Raw genomic sequence first — 11,071 nt, 5'->3', positions numbered from 1 at the left:
TCTTGGTTGAATATCATTTCAGAGTTAAATAAAGATACATACAATAATGCACACGTATTAATGTGTTTATTCTTGGCATTTTTATATTAGTTGAATGATTGTGAACACAAATTAGGATTTAGGTTTTCTGACAAACAGTTCACCTACATTGGACCGCGTCGCCTTAATTCACAAATAGGCTACTACACAATGACAAACTATACTATTTTATTGTGTACGACAGTGAGCTGTTGATTTATAAACAAAAACATCTTAATTTAAAACGGCAAACCAGCGAACTGCTATAGCCTAAGTTAACGGTTAAGTTACATTAAACTTTATTGTAAGTTATAGCAGTAAACTGAGGAAAATATTAGCTAGTTCAACCCCTTCCTCGATGGAACGAATAACTAAACGCATAATAACATGCAATATTGACACATAATGCTGCATATTTCATTTATATGACTTTAAAATGCCAAAACATCACTTACCTGAATGTACACAGACGTGAGGAAAGCAGAGTAACGTTAAATGGCGTCAGCTGGCCAGCGTCGCAGTCAAACTCGCGCCGTAGTCTCACTCCACCAATAGGAGGGAAGATGCAGAGCAACCTGAGGTGTGGAACGGCGGATGTTTGCCGCACTTGATTTCAGGATTCCTGTGTTTTTCCACGTATAAGCCAAATGTTTACCACAAGTCAGTGTTTCTCACTGTGTGCCATAGCTCAACCACATATGGTCCTCATGTGTTCGTTGTTATCTGGGCCATATACCTCAAAATCAGTTGTGAACCAAGAGAGCATTTCCCGCAGATTTTTAAGTTATGGCAAAACAAATATGGCTACGATTTGGCCCATATCTGTTCAGCCATGCCACATCTAGGCCATATGTGCCAGATAATACCCACATGTGGCCCACATGTAATTGCTATCTGGGAGTACACACGTGTGTATAGCTGTGCTGGCAACACTGGTAAAATTACACGAATCACGATCCTCTCGTTCTTTCTGCTTTGCTCATGCTCTGATAAAAAATAGCTTTGTAGGAATATTCTTTATTTTGACAATTGGTCAAAAAAAAATCTGTTAAATCTGATTCTGCTGCATAGAACTGATTGAAGAATAATATATTGATATTTTATATTATTTTAATATAATAATATATTTATTTAAATATATTAAATATATTACATAATATTTAATATAATATGTACCAGTATTATCCTTTTCACCATTTGTATCACTCTGCTTGTCTGTGTTTGCGCCACTTGCATCATCCAGCCAGTAGGTGGCGACAAGTGACTGTCTTTATGAGTGAACAATTGAACTTTAAACTGATTATTGCCAAAAGCATTGATTAACTCAGGAAAGAAACAAGTTGCTGAAACCAATCTTTAATGGTAATATAAGTTGCTCATTTGCCTCTGGACATAAAAAGATTGCACTGGTTTTTGATTGAAATGTAACATCTATGCAAAATAATCCTTGAAAGATTTCTCATTTAAGGCCATTGCTGTTTGGAATATGTGATTGTGTATTGTCAACAATAAGCAGAAACATTCTGCATTTCCATTTTGTAGTGTGGATCATTCATTGCAATATTTATCCTCATTCTCATTTTTAAGAATCTGTTATCTTGACAAATAATTTATGCTACTGCCCACTGACATGCTTTTAAAGCTATTGTTATCCAAATTTTTTGGCCTTTAAACACCTTAAAATGCACATATGTAGGTCCGAGAAATCCAAATTTTATCGGGGGAGCATGTCCCTGAAGCCCCCTAACTACCTCACATTTGAATACGCATGACTGTGTGGTAATGTGTGCTGGTGTGGCTACAGTGCCAGGGCTGAATTTTTGAGCCAGTTTGCCCCTGCATATATACAATAATACATTATTCTCTGTATCAAATCATTATTACCCAGCCCCTGATGTTTCGGGCTCATCCCCTGATGTTTTTAAAACCTAGAAACACCCCAGCAAATGCCTATACGATATTTGTAACTTAAATAAGTAATAATCAAATAAACTTTAAAGAGACAATATATTAACATTTTAAAAGTCTTACAGTTACAACCGGCCCTTTGAGGGCAGCCATAATGCTGAAGTGGCCCTCAGTGAAAATGAGTTTGACACCCCTGATCTAGAGACTCCAGAGAACTGTGCTAGACTGGTCTGGTCTGGATTGGGCCAAAAACCAGGGACTAGTTGGCCAAAGTAGGTTTTGGACAAATTTGCCCATAACAATTTTTTTTTTGCTCGTAGGTGAATTTGGAGATAGCCATCTTGTCCGTCTGGAGCCAGGGATCACAGTGATGCTAAAATTGAGACTCTAGGACAAACTGTTTAGGAGTTATGAGCAATTTAGTAAATGTGGTCATTATAGCGCCACCTATGGGCCAATCTGAGTCATACTTTGATAGGTTCTCCCCAAATTGAGGACTACCATTTGGCCAAGTTTCAAGGTTCCAGCTGTTACGGTTTGGGCTGCACGATGCGTTTTAGGGGAGAATAATAATAATAATAAAAATCAGTACAATTACAATAGGGTTTCAGCACTTCGTGCTTGAACCCCTAATAAAAAGAGACGTTTTGGACAGTTATAGCGCCACCTATTGTCCGATCTTCACGAAACTTGGCATGCTTCTTCACCATGTTCTGACACATCTGCTCATCGATTTTTGTGAACTTTGGGGTTTTCCCTTAGGTTGTGTAGGCTTTTGAGTGTTTTTTTGTCCCACCCCTTTGCTAAATGACCCTGTTACAGCCAGGTCAATGCAAAAGTTCAACTTTTGTTCGATAATTATTGATCTAGAGACTCCAGAGAACTGTGCTAGACTGGTCTGGTCTGGATTGGGCCAAAAACCAGGGACTAGTTGGCCAAAGTAGGTTTTGGACAAATTTGCCCATAACAATTTTTTTTTGCTCGTAGGTGAATTTGGAGATAGCCATCTTGTCCGTCTGGAGCCAGGGATCACAGTGATGCTAAAATTGAGACTCTAGGACAAACTGTTTAGGAGTTATGAGCAATTTAGTAAATGTGGTCATTATAGCGCCACCTATGGGCCAATCTGAGTCATACTTTGATAGGTTCTCCCCAAATTGAGGACTACCATTTGGCCAAGTTTCAAGGTTCCAGCTGTTACGGTTTGGGCCAATCTGACCTATGGGCCTATGGGCCAATCTGAGTCATACTTTGATAGGTTCTCCCCAAATTGAGGACTACCATTTGGCCAAGTTTCAAGGTTCCAGCTGTTACGGTTTGGGCTGCACGATGCGTTTTAGGGGAGAATAATAATAATAATAAAAATCAGTACAATTACAATAGGGTTTCAGCACTTCGTGCTTGAACCCCTAATAAAAAGAGACGTTTTGGACAGTTATAGCGCCACCTATTGTCCGATCTTCACGAAACTTGGCATGCTTCTTCACCATGTTCTGACACATCTGCTCATCGATTTTTGTGAACTTTGGGGTTTTCCCTTAGGTTGTGTAGGCTTTTGAGTGTTTTTTTGTCCCACCCCTTTGCTAAATGACCCTGTTACAGCCAGGTCAATGCAAAAGTTCAACTTTTGTTCGATAATTATTGATCTAGAGACTCCAGAGAACTGTGCTAGACTGGTCTGGTCTGGATTGGGCCAAAAACCAGGGACTAGTTGGCCAAAGTAGGTTTTGGACAAATTTGCCCATAACAATTTTTTTTTGCTCGTAGGTGAATTTGGAGATAGCCATCTTGTCCGTCTGGAGCCAGGGATCACAGTGATGCTAAAATTGAGACTCTAGGACAAACTGTTTAGGAGTTATGAGCAATTTAGTAAATGTGGTCATTATAGCGCCACCTATGGGCCAATCTGAGTCATACTTTGATAGGTTCTCCCCAAATTGAGGACTACCATTTGGCCAAGTTTCAAGGTTCCAGCTGTTACGGTTTGGGCCAATCTGACCTATGGGCCTATGGGCCAATCTGAGTCATACTTTGATAGGTTCTCCCCAAATTGAGGACTACCATTTGGCCAAGTTTCAAGGTTCCAGCTGTTACGGTTTGGGCTGCACGATGCGTTTTAGGGGAGAATAATAATAATAATAAAAATCAGTACAATTACAATAGGGTTTCAGCACTTCGTGCTTGAACCCCTAATAAAAAGAGACGTTTTGGACAGTTATAGCGCCACCTATTGTCCGATCTTCACGAAACTTGGCATGCTTCTTCACCATGTTCTGACACATCTGCTCATCGATTTTTGTGAACTTTGGGGTTTTCCCTTAGGTTGTGTAGGCTTTTGAGTGTTTTTTTGTCCCACCCCTTTGCTAAATGACCCTGTTACAGCCAGGTCAATGCAAAAGTTCAACTTTTGTTCGATAATTATTGATCTAGAGACTCCAGAGAACTGTGCTAGACTGGTCTGGTCTGGATTGGGCCAAAAACCAGGGACTAGTTGGCCAAAGTAGGTTTTGGACAAATTTGCCCATAACAATTTTTTTTTGCTCGTAGGTGAATTTGGAGATAGCCATCTTGTCCGTCTGGAGCCAGGGATCACAGTGATGCTAAAATTGAGACTCTAGGACAAACTGTTTAGGAGTTATGAGCAATTTAGTAAATGTGGTCATTATAGCGCCACCTATGGGCCAATCTGAGTCATACTTTGATAGGTTCTCCCCAAATTGAGGACTACCATTTGGCCAAGTTTCAAGGTTCCAGCTGTTACGGTTTGGGCTGCACGATGCGTTTTAGGGGAGAATAATAATAATAATAAAAATCAGTACAATTACAATAGGGTTTCAGCACTTCGTGCTTGAACCCCTAATAAAAAGAGACGTTTTGGACAGTTATAGCGCCACCTATTGTCCGATCTTCACGAAACTTGGCATGCTTCTTCACCATGTTCTGACACATCTGCTCATCGATTTTTGTGAACTTTGGGGTTTTCCCTTAGGTTGTGTAGGCTTTTGAGTGTTTTTTTGTCCCACCCCTTTGCTAAATGACCCTGTTACAGCCAGGTCAATGCAAAAGTTCAACTTTTGTTCGATAATTATTGATCTAGAGACTCCAGAGAACTGTGCTAGACTGGTCTGGTCTGGATTGGGCCAAAAACCAGGGACTAGTTGGCCAAAGTAGGTTTTGGACAAATTTGCCCATAACAATTTTTTTTTGCTCGTAGGTGAATTTGGAGATAGCCATCTTGTCCGTCTGGAGCCAGGGATCACAGTGATGCTAAAATTGAGACTCTAGGACAAACTGTTTAGGAGTTATGAGCAATTTAGTAAATGTGGTCATTATAGCGCCACCTATGGGCCAATCTGAGTCATACTTTGATAGGTTCTCCCCAAATTGAGGACTACCATTTGGCCAAGTTTCAAGGTTCCAGCTGTTACGGTTTGGGCCAATCTGACCTATGGGCCTATGGGCCAATCTGAGTCATACTTTGATAGGTTCTCCCCAAATTGAGGACTACCATTTGGCCAAGTTTCAAGGTTCCAGCTGTTACGGTTTGGGCTGCACGATGCGTTTTAGGGGAGAATAATAATAATAATAAAAATCAGTACAATTACAATAGGGTTTCAGCACTTCGTGCTTGAACCCCTAATAAAAAGAGACGTTTTGGACAGTTATAGCGCCACCTATTGTCCGATCTTCACGAAACTTGGCATGCTTCTTCACCATGTTCTGACACATCTGCTCATCGATTTTTGTGAACTTTGGGGTTTTCCCTTAGGTTGTGTAGGCTTTTGAGTGTTTTTTTGTCCCACCCCTTTGCTAAATGACCCTGTTACAGCCAGGTCAATGCAAAAGTTCAACTTTTGTTCGATAATTATTGATCTAGAGACTCCAGAGAACTGTGCTAGACTGGTCTGGTCTGGATTGGGCCAAAAACCAGGGACTAGTTGGCCAAAGTAGGTTTTGGACAAATTTGCCCATAACAATTTTTTTTTGCTCGTAGGTGAATTTGGAGATAGCCATCTTGTCCGTCTGGAGCCAGGGATCACAGTGATGCTAAAATTGAGACTCTAGGACAAACTGTTTAGGAGTTATGAGCAATTTAGTAAATGTGGTCATTATAGCGCCACCTATGGGCCAATCTGAGTCATACTTTGATAGGTTCTCCCCAAATTGAGGACTACCATTTGGCCAAGTTTCAAGGTTCCAGCTGTTACGGTTTGGGCTGCACGATGCGTTTTAGGGGAGAATAATAATAATAATTAAAGCTGCAAGCAGCATTTATCGGGGTTCAAGCATTTAAGGCCTTTAGGCACATAAGCATTTAAGACATTAAGATTTATTTAGAAAGCTTTTAACCACTGAAATAATAGATGGAAAAGTCCATTTACAGCCAATACAGGCAATTTACCATAGGAAATATGTGTTTTTTAAAGCTTTTTAACAGTTATAGCACCATCTATAGTCCGATCTCCATGAAATTTTGCATGCTTGTTAATGATGTTATGGCACATAAGCTCACCAATTTTCGTGAAGTTCTGAGTTTTTGTTTAGGATTTATAGGCTTTTGAGTGCATTTTGCCACGCCCATTTTCTTTATGACCCAATATACCCATGCGAAAAATGCAAAAGTTCAACTTTTTTTTGATAATTATTGATCTTGAGAGTCCATAGAATTGTCCTAGACTCGTTTGGTTCTGATCGGGCGAAAAACCTAGGACTAGTTCGCAAAAGTAGGTTTTTAACATAATTACGAATATTTAATGAACGGTTTGATTGACAGCAATGGTTCTTGAGGCAAAGTTGTTCAACAAGAGGAGATCTATCAAATGGTATGCATTTTGTGACAATAAGTGTAACACCACGTGATTACAGAGCCATAAAACTCGTTAGCGCCAACTAGTGGCCGATTTCTTTTAAAATTCTTACAGACCTCTAGGGCCATGAGTCGAACATGCCCACCGAGTTTCGTTCCGATAGGCCTCCGTTAACCTTGTCTAATAGGTGCTCAAACTTCATTGGCCGATGGCGGCCATGTTTTTTGAGATACACCAATGTCCTCATAGACATACATGGCACCTTGGACCAAGACACTGCATACCAATTTTCAAGTCAATCGGACTAACGGTCAGGTGGTTATAGCCTGTTTTATGTTTTTTTCATGTTATAGCGCCACCATGTGACCAATCGCCGCGATTTTTTTACCGTGACCTCATATTGACGTCTTACACATGTGTACCAGGTTTGGTTAAAATACCTCTTTTACTTCTGGAGTTATAGCCATTTTAGTAAAATAGGCTCCTCCCACAACGTTAATTTTGCACCCCCTAGCGACCGTGAATCGAAATTTCAACTTTTTTTTGATAATTATTGATATTCAGACTCCAGAGAACAATTCTGCACTGGTTTGGTTCCGATCGGGCAAAAAACCAGGGACTAGTTCGCAAAAGTAGATTTTCGACAAAATTCAAAATGGCGGAAAATCTATCATGGCGGAAATAAAATCGGAGATATACGTTTTGTTCGTCAGGCGTCCAGCTTTCCAATGATATAAGACACTTGAGTCTATGACTTACGGTCTAGGAGTTATGAGCAGTTTCGCGCTTTTGGTTGCTATAGCGCCACCTATGGGCCAATCGGGGTCATAATTTGATAACCTCTCCTCGATTTTTGTACTACCATATGGCAAAGTTTCAAAGCTCTAGCCCTTACGGTTTGGGCTGCACGATGCGTTTTACGGCAGAATAATAATAATAATAATAATAATAAAAATCAGCACAATTACAATAGGGTTTCAGCACTTCGTGCTTGAACCCCTAATAAAAATCAGTACAATTACAATAGGGTTTCAGCACTTCGTGCTTGAACCCCTAATAAAAAGAGACGTTTTGGACAGTTATAGCGCCACCTATTGTCCGATCTTCACGAAACTTGGCATGCTTCTTCACCATGTTCTGACACATCTGCTCATCGATTTTTGTGAACTTTGGGGTTTTCCCTTAGGTTGTGTAGGCTTTTGAGTGTTTTTTTGTCCCACCCCTTTGCTAAATGACCCTGTTACAGCCAGGTCAATGCAAAAGTTCAACTTTTGTTCGATAATTATTGATCTAGAGACTCCAGAGAACTGTGCTAGACTGGTCTGGTCTGGATTGGGCCAAAAACCAGGGACTAGTTGGCCAAAGTAGGTTTTGGACAAATTTGCCCATAACAATTTTTTTTTGCTCGTAGGTGAATTTGGAGATAGCCATCTTGTCCGTCTGGAGCCAGGGATCACAGTGATGCTAAAATTGAGACTCTAGGACAAACTGTTTAGGAGTTATGAGCAATTTAGTAAATGTGGTCATTATAGCGCCACCTATGGGCCAATCTGAGTCATACTTTGATAGGTTCTCCCCAAATTGAGGACTACCATTTGGCCAAGTTTCAAGGTTCCAGCTGTTACGGTTTGGGCCAATCTGACCTATGGGCCTATGGGCCAATCTGAGTCATACTTTGATAGGTTCTCCCCAAATTGAGGACTACCATTTGGCCAAGTTTCAAGGTTCCAGCTGTTACGGTTTGGGCTGCACGATGCGTTTTAGGGGAGAATAATAATAATAATAAAAATCAGTACAATTACAATAGGGTTTCAGCACTTCGTGCTTGAACCCCTAATAAAAAGAGACGTTTTGGACAGTTATAGCGCCACCTATTGTCCGATCTTCACGAAACTTGGCATGCTTCTTCACCATGTTCTGACACATCTGCTCATCGATTTTTGTGAACTTTGGGGTTTTCCCTTAGGTTGTGTAGGCTTTTGAGTGTTTTTTTGTCCCACCCCTTTGCTAAATGACCCTGTTACAGCCAGGTCAATGCAAAAGTTCAACTTTTGTTCGATAATTATTGATCTAGAGACTCCAGAGAACTGTGCTAGACTGGTCTGGTCTGGATTGGGCCAAAAACCAGGGACTAGTTGGCCAAAGTAGGTTTTGGACAAATTTGCCCATAACAATTTTTTTTTGCTCGTAGGTGAATTTGGAGATAGCCATCTTGTCCGTCTGGAGCCAGGGATCACAGTGATGCTAAAATTGAGACTCTAGGACAAACTGTTTAGGAGTTATGAGCAATTTAGTAAATGTGGTCATTATAGCGCCACCTATGGGCCAATCTGAGTCATACTTTGATAGGTTCTCCCCAAATTGAGGACTACCATTTGGCCAAGTTTCAAGGTTCCAGCTGTTACGGTTTGGGCTGCACGATGCGTTTTAGGGGAGAATAATAATAATAATAAAAATCAGTACAATTACAATAGGGTTTCAGCACTTCGTGCTTGAACCCCTAATAAAAAGAGACGTTTTGGACAGTTATAGCGCCACCTATTGTCCGATCTTCACGAAACTTGGCATGCTTCTTCACCATGTTCTGACACATCTGCTCATCGATTTTTGTGAACTTTGGGGTTTTCCCTTAGGTTGTGTAGGCTTTTGAGTGTTTTTTTGTCCCACCCCTTTGCTAAATGACCCTGTTACAGCCAGGTCAATGCAAAAGTTCAACTTTTGTTCGATAATTATTGATCTAGAGACTCCAGAGAACTGTGCTAGACTGGTCTGGTCTGGATTGGGCCAAAAACCAGGGACTAGTTGGCCAAAGTAGGTTTTGGACAAATTTGCCCATAACAATTTTTTTTTGCTCGTAGGTGAATTTGGAGATAGCCATCTTGTCCGTCTGGAGCCAGGGATCACAGTGATGCTAAAATTGAGACTCTAGGACAAACTGTTTAGGAGTTATGAGCAATTTAGTAAATGTGGTCATTATAGCGCCACCTATGGGCCAATCTGAGTCATACTTTGATAGGTTCTCCCCAAATTGAGGACTACCATTTGGCCAAGTTTCAAGGTTCCAGCTGTTACGGTTTGGGCCAATCTGACCTATGGGCCTATGGGCCAATCTGAGTCATACTTTGATAGGTTCTCCCCAAATTGAGGACTACCATTTGGCCAAGTTTCAAGGTTCCAGCTGTTACGGTTTGGGCTGCACGATGCGTTTTAGGGGAGAATAATAATAATAATAAAAATCAGTACAATTACAATAGGGTTTCAGCACTTCGTGCTTGAACCCCTAATAAAAAGAGACGTTTTGGACAGTTATAGCGCCACCTATTGTCCGATCTTCACGAAACTTGGCATGCTTCTTCACCATGTTCTGACACATCTGCTCATCGATTTTTGTGAACTTTGGGGTTTTCCCTTAGGTTGTGTAGGCTTTTGAGTGTTTTTTTGTCCCACCCCTTTGCTAAATGACCCTGTTACAGCCAGGTCAATGCAAAAGTTCAACTTTTGTTCGATAATTATTGATCTAGAGACTCCAGAGAACTGTGCTAGACTGGTCTGGTCTGGATTGGGCCAAAAACCAGGGACTAGTTGGCCAAAGTAGGTTTTGGACAAATTTGCCCATAACAATTTTTTTTTGCTCGTAGGTGAATTTGGAGATAGCCATCTTGTCCGTCTGGAGCCAGGGATCACAGTGATGCTAAAATTGAGACTCTAGGACAAACTGTTTAGGAGTTATGAGCAATTTAGTAAATGTGGTCATTATAGCGCCACCTATGGGCCAATCTGAGTCATACTTTGATAGGTTCTCCCCAAATTGAGGACTACCATTTGGCCAAGTTTCAAGGTTCCAGCTGTTACGGTTTGGGCCAATCTGACCTATGGGCCTATGGGCCAATCTGAGTCATACTTTGATAGGTTCTCCCCAAATTGAGGACTACCATTTGGCCAAGTTTCAAGGTTCCAGCTGTTACGGTTTGGGCTGCACGATGCGTTTTAGGGGAGAATAATAATAATAATAAAAATCAGTACAATTACAATAGGGTTTCAGCACTTCGTGCTTGAACCCCTAATAAAAAGAGACGTTTTGGACAGTTATAGCGCCACCTATTGTCCGATCTTCACGAAACTTGGCATGCTTCTTCACCATGTTCTGACACATCTGCTCATCGATTTTTGTGAACTTTGGGGTTTTCCCTTAGGTTGTGTAGGCTTTTGAGTGTTTTTTTGTCCCACCCCTTTGCTAAATGACCCTGTTACAGCCAGGTCAATGCAAAAGTTCAACTTTTGTTCGATAATTATTGATCTAGAGACTCCAGAGAACTGTGCTAGACTGGTCTGGTCTG

Source organism: Scardinius erythrophthalmus (assembly GCF_964197995.2).
Source record: "Scardinius erythrophthalmus genome assembly, chromosome: 11".
Classification (NCBI taxonomy): domain Eukaryota; kingdom Metazoa; phylum Chordata; class Actinopteri; order Cypriniformes; family Leuciscidae; genus Scardinius; species Scardinius erythrophthalmus.
This window is presented reverse-complemented; position numbering follows the sequence as displayed.